A 13,224-nucleotide genomic window follows, 5' to 3' on the forward strand; every position below is an offset into this window, starting at 1 on the left:
AGTTTTGGTCAAATAACTTCCAGAGATGTCGTAATGAAGATCGAGGAAGCCACCGACTACCGTCCATATCACCACCACGAACAAAATATATCAAAAGGTAATCTGGTGACATTCACCGTGGATTTAAGAAGTTCTAAACCTTCACATCTTCGGAGAAATCTAGGCCACGGTGACCTTTGAAGTTTTAATAGCTGCATGATGTTGTTAATTAAGAGGAACATTTTGCATTTAATTCCCTGTGATTTTTTTTTTTTTCATTTAGTGCCGGACTAATCAAGTTGCTTGGACCATTTTATTTTAGCTTGTGTGAAGGTGTTAATAGGATCTCTAAGGATGGGTGTTGTTTGCCTGTGGATAATGAAACTAACCTTAACAAACACTGTCATTTTCCTTATAATTACTAACCTTCTGTGCTCATACTCATCTGTCTTCTTCAAAGTCCTGACTTCTTCTTGATTAAGAGTTTAAGCCGGGCCATGCATAAGCAGAAGAGAACAAAATGACCCGAGACACATCAAAGAACAGATAAACCAACAATTAAAGTTGAATAAATTAAATATTTCCATCTAATATGCTAATAGTGGGGGGTATGACACATATACACTGGGGTTTTCTGTTTAGGACCCAACGGAAAGTTGATGCAAAGAGTGTCTCCCTTACTGGAGGTCTTAATGTGACCTTGTATTTCTAAGCCTATTATTTATCTGAATAGTTGCCATGTAATACCACAAATCACCAGCAGTGGCCACTGCAGGAAAAATATTAAGCTGGTTTCTTTCACTCAAAATAAAAACTGTTTGTTTGTTTTTTACACAGTTTGAGTAGCTGGACCTGAAGCAGTCAGCTGGTTAGGGAAAGGATTACTAAAAGCTAGCATACACCGATTTAAATAAAGAAAACAAAATCAATCCTTTATACTATTAATTAAAGGGGTTATTCAACACTAGAAAAAAATATAGATTTTTTTTTCTTTCCCAAAACAACCTCACATGTCCTCAGGTTGTGTGTGTATTTAAAACTACTTAAGGACTTAACATGCCTATGTATTGTTTTTCATAATCATCTATTCATTTGATTTGGTGTCATGTAATACCATAATTCTCCAGCAGTGGCCACTGCAGAAAAAAGATGCAACTCATTTCCCCTTGCAATAACAACTGATTTGTTACACATTTCCATAAATTAGCTGCAGACATACTCTTAGAGAGCAGGAGAAGCTGAGCAGACTTATAGAGACTTTTGCGGGAAAAGTTCCAGGACAGCTTATCATTTACCTTTTTAATTTTCTGTTCCTTCTGAACTAAGTAGTCATGTGGGTGGTGCTTATCAGTGACTGACAGCTATCTGTGTGTAAGTGTATATGTAGAAATCGCTGGCAATCAATGTTAAGGACTGCCCACTTGACTACTTAGTCTATAGTGTTTGCTCATTTTAAATTCTAAGTAGTCAAGGAGGTGATCCAAATCAGTAATTGGAATCTCTCTTAAAGGGGTTATCCAGCGTTACAAAAACATGGCCACTTTCTTCCAGAGACAGCTGCTCAGTTCCATTGAAGTGAATGGAGCTTAATTGCAAACCGCACCTGAACTGGAGACAATAGTCGTATCGTCTCTGAAAGTGGCCATGTTTTTGTAGCACTAAATAACCCCTTTAACATGCAGATCGCTATCAATCTTTGAGCAGAGCTACCCACATGACCCTACTTAGCCCCAGAATGAGCAGAGATTTAAATGACTATCCTGAAACTTCCCCCACACAACTATATATCAATATGCTGCCTGCTCAATGGACTATACTTTTAATGTAAGAAAAAAAACATACTTACCTAGCCTGGATTCACTGCTGTTCTCCTGCATCTCTAGTCCCTGATGTTCTTGCTTCTTCCTACTTTCAAGATGAGTGCTTAGAAGCAGTACCTGCCAACTTAGCCAAACACTGGATGAGACAGGAGGTCCAGCTTCTGAACACTTATCTTGGAAACAGAAAGAAGAGATAGCGGAAGTCGAGAAAAGTCTGGTGTGGTGGGGGTGGTGGTGGTAAAGCCAGGGTTAGGTAAGTATGATTTTTTTTATTCTCTTTCTCTCTACCCTGACAGCTCATACATTTTTATATAGGGGCCAGAATATCCCATAAAGTCCACCAGACTTAGGCAAATCTGATATCCTCATACCTCAAGTCTTATTGCCAGGGGTTGTGCTGATGAGGTCTAAACTAATTTTATGTACGTTGGTTCTAGATTACTCCACTATACCCCGTACATCTTACCTGTTAAAGGGGGTGTCCAAGCTAGAAAAACATGGCCAATTTCTTCTGAAAATAGCGCCATCCCTGTCCTCAGTTTGGGTGTGGTATTGCAGCTCAAATCCATTGAAGTGAATGTAGCTGAATTGTAATATTACACACAACCTGAGGACAGGGGTGGTGCTAAAAATAAGTGCTGTGCTCTTCTAAGCCTGGATAACCCCTTTAATATGGAATAACGGTAAATTACCAGATAGTATCTAAGATGATATATAGATGTGTGCAAAGAAAATTACAAAAAGGATACCGTCAAATTCAGTTCAATATTCCTCGATATATCTTTCGTCTCATTGTTTTTAATGGCGTATGATCATTATTTGTCATTATTAGACATTTATACCATAAGGAGATACAGAAATAATGGCCGGGAACTTTGGTTACTTGGAGATAACTATAAATCAGTCCTATGTAATCACTGGTTATTGGCATAAAAAAGCCGGCACTATTATTTGTCTGTCACACAGGCCCCTCTACCCCCAAGTCCTTCTGTAGATTACTTTCTATCATCCATTATCGAAGAACATGAGAATTCAGTTTGCTCATTTGGAAGAGATTTATGCATTGCAGCTTAGGAAACCCAAGGGCAAAATAATCCTGAAAATATATTTAGTGACAATGAGCTACCTGCAGAGCCGGCCATTAATATTCACTTCCAGCTAAATAAAAAAAAAAAATGTATGCAGCCAGCGGAGAAGCCGTATAGTAGAGAGGCTGGAAGTATTACAATTCTCAGTGAATAAATATACAGAAAGCACACTGTATAGGTATGCACACACATACAAATACACACATATACACATACATACATTCATACATATATACATATACACACATACATGCACACATACATAAACATACGTGCACAGATACACATAATTACACATGTAAGCAAATACACACATGCATACATACACAAATATATACATAAATACATACACACACATACCTGCACATAGACACACATACATACATAAAATTTATACACATACCTACACACATACACATACATACACATACATGCACACATACACATATTTACACATGTACATACATACACAAACGCATACATACACACATACATACACATACATATACATACCTACACACATACATGCACACATATATACACGCACATACACACATACCTACACACATATATACACATACCAACACACATACATACACACACATACATACAATAGACAGATACAAACACATACATACATACATACATACATACATACATACACACATAGGGGGAGATTTATCAAAAATAGAGTAAAGTGAAACTGGCTCAGTTGCCCCTAGCAACCAATCAGATTCCACCTTTCATTTTCCAAAGAGTCTGAGGAATGAAAGGTGGAATCTGATTGGTTGCTAGGGGCAACTGAGCCAGTTTCACTTTACACCATGAAACTCCCCCATACTGTATATACATATACACACATACATACACACTTACACATACATACCCACACAGACTCTAACAAACGACATATGTAAAATAAAAATATGCAATAGTCTGATTTTCACGTCTTTACAGATACAATTGGATTAATTATTCTAGTTTCTAATTCAAATGATTGCCCAATGAATGTTTGCAGGGTTGCATCCATGATGCCCATATATCTACGTCATATATCTACGTCACCACTCCAGCCAATCATTGGCCTTAGTGACATCCAGTCAGTGACTTGAAGCGATGGTGATGTCATCGATGTAGCCATAAAAACAAAGCTTGTGGGTGGTCTGGAGCGGCAGCGTTGGATGTAGTTATATTGGTCGTACCTTAAAGAGGTTATCCAGCGCTACAAAAACATGGCCACTTTCTTCCAGAGACAGCCCCACTCTTGTCTTCAGCTTGGGCGGGGTTTTGCTGCTCAGTTCCATTGAAGTGAATGGAGTTTAATTGCAAACCGCACCTGAACGGGAGACAAGAGTCGTGTTGTCTCTGAAAGAAAGTGGCCATGTTTTTGTAGCACTGGATAATTCCTTTAAGAAAAGACTGAAGTGAACATTTATAAATATTACATAATGATTGCAGGAGAGGTTTTAGGGGTAGAGTACCAGTTTTCCTTTATAAAAGGTGTCTTCTCGGAAAAACCTCTGGCACTCCCACCGGTCAGCTGTTCTGCACCTGCACTACACAGTGAATGTGGCTGGAAAGCAGTTGGCTCCATTCATTGTGTAGTGGCTGTACCTGGTTACTGCAACTCATCTCCCGTTCACTGTTTAGTGGCCAGACATGGCTACTGCAGGTCAGCTGTTGTTCATTTGCTGCTACATAGTAGATGGAAGCAACCTTTTTTCACTATGTTCATTGTGTATTCCGATATGTAGAGTTGTGCTTAAAAGTTTACATTACCTGGCAGAATCTTTTCTTTCTTTTTTGCTGTCCTTTTTTCAGAGAATATAAATGATAACACAAAAACTTTTTCCCTCTTGTGGTTAGTGGTCGGGTGAAGCCATTTATTCTTAGACTACTGTGTTTTCTCTTTTTAAATCTTAATGACAACCAAAAACATCCAAATGACCCTGATCAAAAGTTTACATACACCAGTTCTTAATACTGTGTATTGAGTCCTCTATCATTAATGACAGCTTGAAGTCTTATGTGGTAGTTGTGGATGAGGCTCTTTATTTTCTCAGATTGTAAAGCTGCCCATTCTTCTTGTCAAAATATCTCCAGTTTCTGTAACTTCCTGGGCTGACTTGCATGAACTGCGTGCTTGAGATCTCCTTAGAGTGGATCAATAAAATTAAGGTCAGGAGACTGAGATGGCCGCTCCAGAACCTTCACTTTGTTCTGACATCCAAGAAATTGATAATGCCAGTCAGCAGTGTTCAAACTGTGATTAACACATGGAAAATCAGGGGCTCTGGAATAACCAAACCAAACCACAGACCAACAAAGATTTTAGCCACAACTACCAGTAGAATTGTTCAGGATGCAAAGAAAAATCCACAAATAACATTAGCTGAAATACAGGACTCTCTGAAAACTAGCAGTGTGGCTGTATCAAGATGCACAATAAGGAGGCACTTGAAGAAAAATGGACTGCATGGTCGAGTCGCCAGAAGAAAGCCATTACTGCGGAAAGGCCACAAAGTATCTTACCTAAAATACGCCAAACTGCATAGAGACAAGCCTCAAAACATCTAGAACAAGGTAATTTGGAGTAATGAGACCACAATCAAACTTTTTGGCCTCAATCATAAAAGTTATGTTAGGAGAGGTGTCAACAAGGCCTATGATGAAAGGAACACCATTCATTCTGTAAATCACAGAGGGGGATCAGTGATGATTTAGGGATATGTGAGCTGCAGGAAGCTTGGTCAGAGTTGAAGGAAAGATAAATGCTGTAGGTTATCAGCAAATACTGGAAGCAAATTTGCACTCATCATCCTGGAAGATGCACATATGACGTACTTGGACGTTCCAACAAGACAAGGATCCAAAACACAAGGCCAATTCGACCTGTCATTTGCTACAGCAGAACAAAGTGAAGGTTCTGGAGCGGCCATCACAGTCTTAAAGGGGTTGTCCGGCGATAAAAAATTATTCACAGAATAACACACATTACAAAGTTATACAACTTTGTAATGTATGTTATGTCTGTGAATGGCCCCCTTCCCCGTGTTTCCCCCCACCCACGCTAGACCCGGAAGTGTGGTGCATTATACTCACCGCATCTCGTGTCGTCCACGGTCTCCGATCCTCAGCAGTGACGTCTTCTTCGGGAGGCCGGCGGATCTTCCCGAGTGCCGGCCGCCCTCTGCAAGCTCATCCGAAGCTCAGCCGCGATTGGCTGAGCATAACTGTGCTCAGCCAATCGCGGCTGAGCTTCGGATGGCGCTGCAGAGGGCGGCCGGCACTCGGGAAGATCCGCCGGCCTCCCGAAGAAGACGTCACTGCTGAGGATCGGAGACCGTGGTCGGCACGTGACAGGTAATGTATAGCGCACCACACTTCCGGGTACACGGGTGGGGGTGGTGGGACACGGGGAAGGGGGCCATTCACAGACATAACATACATTACAAAGTTGTATAACTTTGTAATGTGTGTTATTCTGTGAATAATTTTTTATCGCCGGACAACCCCTTTAATATCATTGAGCAACTCTGGGGAGATCTTAAGCGCTAAATTCATGCAAGACATCCCAGGAATTTACAGGCTTTTTGACAAAAAGAATGGGCAGCTTTACCATCTGAGAACATAAAGAGCCTCATCCACAACTACCACAAAAGACTTCAAGCTGTCATTGATGTTAGAGGGGCAATACTAAGTACTGGGGTATGTAAACTTTTCATCAGGGTCATTTGGATGTTTTTGGTTGTTATGATTTAAAAAGAGAAAGAACAGTAGTCTTACAATAAATGGCTTCACCCAACCACTAAGCATGAGTGGGGAAAAAGATTTTGTTATCATTTATATTTTCTGAAAAAAGGACAAGAAAGCAAAAATTCTGCCAGAGTATGTGAAACTTTTGAGCAAAACTTTACTTATAATGTATGCATTGTATATTCTGATATGCACTTATGATGTATGCATTGTATATTCTGATATGCACTTATGATGTATGCATTGTATAATCTGATATGCACTTGATTGATCAATTATGTATAATTAACTTTAAGTGATATAAATATATGCACTAGCACTGTTGATTGACTGGCGTGAAAATTACTTCATTGATAAAAAGGTTGCTGTTCTCCACACAATGGGTGGTGGTGGTGTGTGTGTATGTGCGTGTGTGTGTGTGTGTGTGTGTGGGGGGGGGGGGGGGGGTATGTGTTTTAATATTCATGGAATACTGCTTCCTCTTTTGAAATTAATAAGTAATTTCTTAATTGGAAAAAGAACAGTATTATAGCTCTCCCCATTGAACTGATCCCTTCAAGGTTTCCTCTCTGAACTGTAGCTACAGTATACAACAGTACATACACTTTACAACAATCCCCCTTGCTTGTTTGCACAGTGGAGAGTAACTTCTGATATTTACAGGACATTGTAGCTGAACTGAGCATGTGTGACCACCTTAGTGGATTCCATATGATGGTCATAAACAAATGCAACAGGTTATCAAAGCAAAGCAGATATACATCAGAGTAGTAAATCTATATCTCTTACGATAGTATTACACAGTACTATTAATTAGTTTACGATTAGTTCGAAAAATTGTTAGACCGTTCGAATTTGAACGATAATCATTTAGTGCAATAGCAGACAGCAATTAAATGACCAACGAGAAATCGTTGGTCGTTTGATAGGATTTGGACCTATTTTATCGTTGATCGTTTGCAAATTGTTCGCATGTAATAAGACGTTCGCAGTAGCGACGAATGCAGTAGCGACTACAGAACGAACACAAGAAAGATCATAGGTAACGATCACAATTTAAACTTGAGAGGTCAGGATGGGGTTAAGTAAAGTGTCCTACATCCCTGTGCAGTCCTTTCCCCCCATGAATCTGATCTTTGCATATTGGCTGTATTATGGCAACAGTGCACATGCTATACCCCCCCTTGCTTTGCATTTGTACTGAGCATGTGTGACCACCTTAGAGGATGCCATATGGTGGTCATAACTAAGGGCAACAGGTTATTTAAACAAAGCAGACACATGGGGGATTAGTAAGTCTATATCTCTCATACACAACATTGTTTTGACAGTACAGTTAGGTCCGAGCTCCATAATCACATCTTCCAGTCACTGTGTGAAGAAGATTTAGTGAGCACTTCCCCTTTAAGAAGGGTCAAATACATTGCAACCTAAAAAAAAAAAAAAGAGATAAAGATCACGGCCGACTTAAGGTTTGGAAGTGTAAATATTTCTCCTTTTGTAATAACAAGTAAAATCTAATAAGTGTTTAAATTCCCATTACAAGGTTGTCAGCACAAAATTAGTACATGATGGGTCTAGAGATACGTGTTGTGCAGAATTTACCAAAGTGTGAAATCGACATTAGACAAAAGGTTGAAATGGAGAACAATGCCGGCGAAGGCAATTTTCTCCTGATTTACCGAACATATTAAATAAATGGAAAACAACTTATTTAAAGTGTGAGTCTCCTCCAAGCAGATTACAGCTCATTTGTGAGAGCAATGGTGACCCAGTTCTGGAGGGCAAGACAATATCATGGAGGCCTCATCATTTACATCAGGGATGCACAACTACAACTCCCATCATGCCTGGACAGCCAAAGTCATCAACAATAATGTCCTGTTGTTGAAAAAATACATGTCCAAAATAGGATAAAATCTCCTATCTATCTATCTATCTATCTATCTATCTATCTATCTATCTATCTATCTATCTATCTCCTATCTATCGCCAGGGTAGATATTAGGTGGTATTACAGCTAGGTGGGTACTTGGGCACTTGTCACGGGGGCCTGGAGTGATCTTGGAACCTGCCCCTGGACACACGGGCACTGCACTTGAGGAGAGGTTAATGCAAGTGTAAGGTGTAGGGCAGGTGCAGTGGCACACAAAAATAGAGCAGAGTCCAATGAATTAACTAGAACTGCGCCTTTACTGGCAATACAATACAATGCAGGTAATAACTTTAAGATCCAGTGCAGGTGACAGAAGAAAGGGAGAGTAGAGGTTGAGGCACTGTAGCTGGAAAATTGAGTAGGGAGACAATCTTTTTTGAGTACTAGTGTACTCTGCTAGTTCAGCCAGTGCCAAGCTGGGTAGTGTGAGCCCCAGGCCTTTACAAGTGTGTGTAGCAGACTTTCCGAGGCTTCCCAGAAGAGCTATGCATTGTCAGTGGGATACGTCAGCTTCAGCTATTTGTCCTACTATGGGTCAGTAACTAGCTATGGTTACTGTCCTGATAATAAAGGTGAGGGATCACTGGTGTGCATAAGGTTTCCTCAGAGGATGGCTACCCCACCTGAGGGTTAGCACTGCATACTGGAGCAAGTCTCTCAGTATGAAAAACTCTCTTTGCTTGTGTCTTAGTCCCTCCACACCGACTGACAAAAGACCACTAACTAAAGACCTCCCACCAGGAATTAACCTCCCTTTTAAAGGGGCAACTAAACTTCCCAGTGATTGGTGGGGATGCACTGGACAGGAGAGAGAATAAGGTTAAGAGGTTGAAAAGTGAGGGAAAGACACCTGCACAGATACACACAGAGAGTGACACCTAGTGGGGAAAATACATATAACAGCACCTTCATCCCCTCTAGTGCGATACCAGACAGAGGCACATCTATCTATCGATCTATCTCTTCCCCCATCTATCTCATTAATATTCATCTGTTGTATAACCTTCACATCTAAACATTCACCAGTTGCAGCAATAATAAATTTCCCCACACGTTTTATCATAGATAACAAGCAAACAAATACCATAAAAAATAATGCAGAGAGTCAGTCGGAGAGCTATAGAAATGCTGAATGATGGCACGTTGCATAATTAAACTGCAATGTCTAAAATGTCACTATCTAAATTAATTTCCCTTCCCATTGTCTATTTTTCCTTGAACGGCGTAGCCTTTTCTATGACTTTATTCAGACTTCACAGAACCTCGTGTGACTTTCTAGAAGGTTTGATGAATTAGCTTGTGACCTGACTTTTCAAATAACAGCTGCAATGACACATCTTAAAACCATTCAGCAACTCGCAAAAAAAGGGAAAACTTTCTGCATATTTAATAATTTATTATGGAGAAAAGGAGATAATTTGAAGTGAGGCAAACACAGATCCTATAGCATGTAATGAATACAGATGGCCGCTGCTACAATATCCCTCTTCTCTTGTGTACTGGGACATCTTTGAGAGTGCTTTTCCTGTCATTTTTTGACCTTGTAAAGAAATGTTAGATTGGTGCATCTCAAGGGTCTGCAGCTCTCACAAACCCCCAACTTCCTCCCTCATGGAGCGCATACAGAACCACCCTTCCTCCCTCATAGAGCGCCTACGGAACCCACCTTGCTACCTTATAGAGCGCCTATGAAACCCACCTTCCTACTCCATGGAGCACCTACGGAACCCACCTTCCTCATGGAACACCTACAAAACACACTTCCCTCCCTCATGTGGACGCCTGTGAAATCTAATTCCCTCCCTCATGGAGAGCTTGCTAAACCCAGTTCCCTCCCTTGTTGTGTGCCTAGGAACCCTCATCTTTCTGCTCGTGGAGCATCTATGAACCCTCATATCTGTGTCTATTGGTGTGCCTAGGAACCCCCATAAGCCTTTAAATTGGAGCACTATGGAACCCCCACACCTCCCTCCCAAGTGTGAGAGAACACCAAACTCTTTTCCTAGCGGAGCACCTAGGAGCCCTGAACTCTCTTTCCCATGGAGCATTTAAGAAGCACAAATCTTGATCCACCCACCCACCCAGTGGAGCAACTAGGAACCCCAAATTCTCTCTTTACTGTTGCACCTAGGAAATCACAAAGTGTAATGGAACTCTCAACTCTCTTTCTAGTGGAGCACTTAGAAACCTCTACCTCACTCCTGACTGTCTCCACAATGGAGCATGATGGGAACCCCAGGTCTGTCCCTAGTGGAGCACCTAGGAACCCAGAACTCTCTTAATAATAGAGTGTCTAGGAACCCCAATTGTCTCACCAGTGGAAAGTGATGGGACCCCCAACTCTCTACCTTGTGGAGCACCTAGAAACCAAAACCTTCCTCCCTAATAGAATGGTTGAGAACTCCCATGTTTCCCAAGTAGTAAAGAAACATAGTTAATTCACTAGGAAGAGGAGAATTTCTTAAGAGCCCCTAATTCTTTTTCTAGCGAAGCACCCAAGCTCTCTCTTTTGGAGCACCAAAATTCCTGGTAAACTGCTGCAAAGGAGCAGGTTGCCTTAAGAAAAGTTTTGTTGGAACTTGGTGAGGTTTTGGCCATTCTTAAAATTTTAAGAAATTCCCTTCTCGAAGTATTGATCAACCACAAGTCTTCCTGTCCAGTGAGCATCCTATTTTTTTCTCTGTTGTGGGGGTAGGGTGGTCCGCTTCCAATCTATGTAAATGTGTCTATATTTAAATGTTTAAATTTATATGTTCTGTGTTTCCCCATCCAGGGGAAAATTAAATGTACTTTGGGCCCAGGGCTGTCTATCAAACCTCCCCCCCCTAAACGGTTTCAGAAGAGCGCCACCGGAGGCAGTGACTTCACTCTGCATCCTGGATGAAGCGGCCCTGACAGTGACGATGTGGGCAGTTTGGACGGCCATGGTCCTCCAAGTGGCCTCCCAACCAGCCCAACCCTCAATAGATTGATTAGTGCTCATCTGATTACATTAACCTTGAACACACACAGTTAACAAACTTTTCCGTCTTCCTCCTTTTTACAAACGCTATTGCCCTGACAAAGTTAAGAATTTCCTAATCTGTTTTAGAATTCCATTTTCTTCCATTCCATTAATGCCAACCCGGCAAACTGGCTCAAAACTTGCAAATCTAAAAGGACAAAATAATCATCCATCAATGGACGTCTGCGCTGTTCAATGTCTTTCTCAGCTTTAAAATCTCTCTGAACGTCAAAGCTGACATCTGGGCCATTGAATTATATGTCTGAAATATTAAAAATACATGCAGCTGTATAATTTATGTAGCGCTCTGAAATATAGTATATATGTGCCAGGGCATAAAACGTCCAGAACCATTAGTGAGATAATCTGAACGCCAATCTTGAAAGTCTCCAAGTTATTCAGGCTGATACATTGCTTCATAAGTAAACATCAATGTCACCCAGAATGTCAACCAAACTCTCATTTATTACTATTCCAACTTGGAAAAACAACTTAAATTTAATATCCAGGATTAGATAGAAAAACATAGCTGTGTGTATATATAACAGTGCCACACCTATGGATAGGTTGTGTGCAGTATTGCAGCTCAGCCATTTCCTCTTCAAAGGTATAATATTGAGACTCTTCATTTGATCCATGCTCTGCTCATTAAGCCGCTAGCCTTTTAGTGCTTTGCTCTTGATCGCTTCACCCCGGGGTGCCGGGGAAGAGCTGGATCCTATCCTGGGAAACTGGTAGAAGATTCCTAGGATTGGATCCAGCTTTCCCGGCTTCCTGGAAGCAGTGGGAGGGAGCAGAGCAGCACTGAAAGGCCGGTGGCTTGATGAGCGGACCAAACGAAGAGCTTCACTTCATTTAGATCAGCGATTCACTCATCTTTAGTCCAGACACTGGTTAGCATCAGGAGGACCTGTGATGGTTGTCTGAAGATAGAATAATGCTCTTCAAGCTTGTGCAAGTTACATGACCGTGACACCAGATATTGTTCCACTCCCCTTCCGGACCTCTGTATAAGACTCGATGACTCTGCTTAAAGATTCCCTTTAAAATATTTAGTAGTGTTGAGTAGACTTGTTGAACTGTACAGGTTCGGCAACGTTCTCCGAACCCGAATGCTCGGCATTTGACGTTTTTCAAGACCCCTGAGGGTGGCATCCAACTTCTTCAGCTGCCGGGACTCAAATATCAAGCATTTGGGTTTGGAGAAGGTTGCCAAATCCAAACGGTTTGTCAAGTCGGCTCTATACTACACTCTAAATATCTCAAAGAGATATCTTAAAGGGAAATGCCAAACGTTTGGGTTCGGAGAACGTTACTGAATTTGGCATGTCTACTTAACACTAATCTTTAGGCAACAAGCACAGACTTACAAGGTAGCTGCCTCCAGTTGGTGGCGTTAGAGAACCAGTTTGGAGATCTAATTTCCATACTTTTTACCCAGCTAACATCGTCTGACCTCTAAGACTTCTTACGCCAGCTTGATGGTCCCCCCCAAGGAGACACATTACTTCTTTGGACATAAGTTAAGTAAAATAATTACAAAGTCACCCGACATTTTCTGCCGATATGAACTGAGAAACGTTTCCTTGCTGTTTATGAATTGAAAAATGTCCAACTGTGAATAGCGCATAATGTAAAATA

At 41.0% G+C, this 13,224-nt stretch overlaps 1 protein-coding gene across 5 annotated transcripts in view; it reads right to left on the reverse strand.

Moving 5' to 3' along the window:
• CNTN5 (contactin 5) overlaps window positions 1-13,224 on the reverse strand; it is a 948,473-nt gene that overhangs the window by 179,194 nt on the left and 756,055 nt on the right. The gene's annotated exons all lie outside the window — the stretch shown is intronic.

The sequence above is a fragment of the Dendropsophus ebraccatus genome, chromosome 5, assembly GCF_027789765.1.
Source record: "Dendropsophus ebraccatus isolate aDenEbr1 chromosome 5, aDenEbr1.pat, whole genome shotgun sequence".
Classification (NCBI taxonomy): domain Eukaryota; kingdom Metazoa; phylum Chordata; class Amphibia; order Anura; family Hylidae; genus Dendropsophus; species Dendropsophus ebraccatus.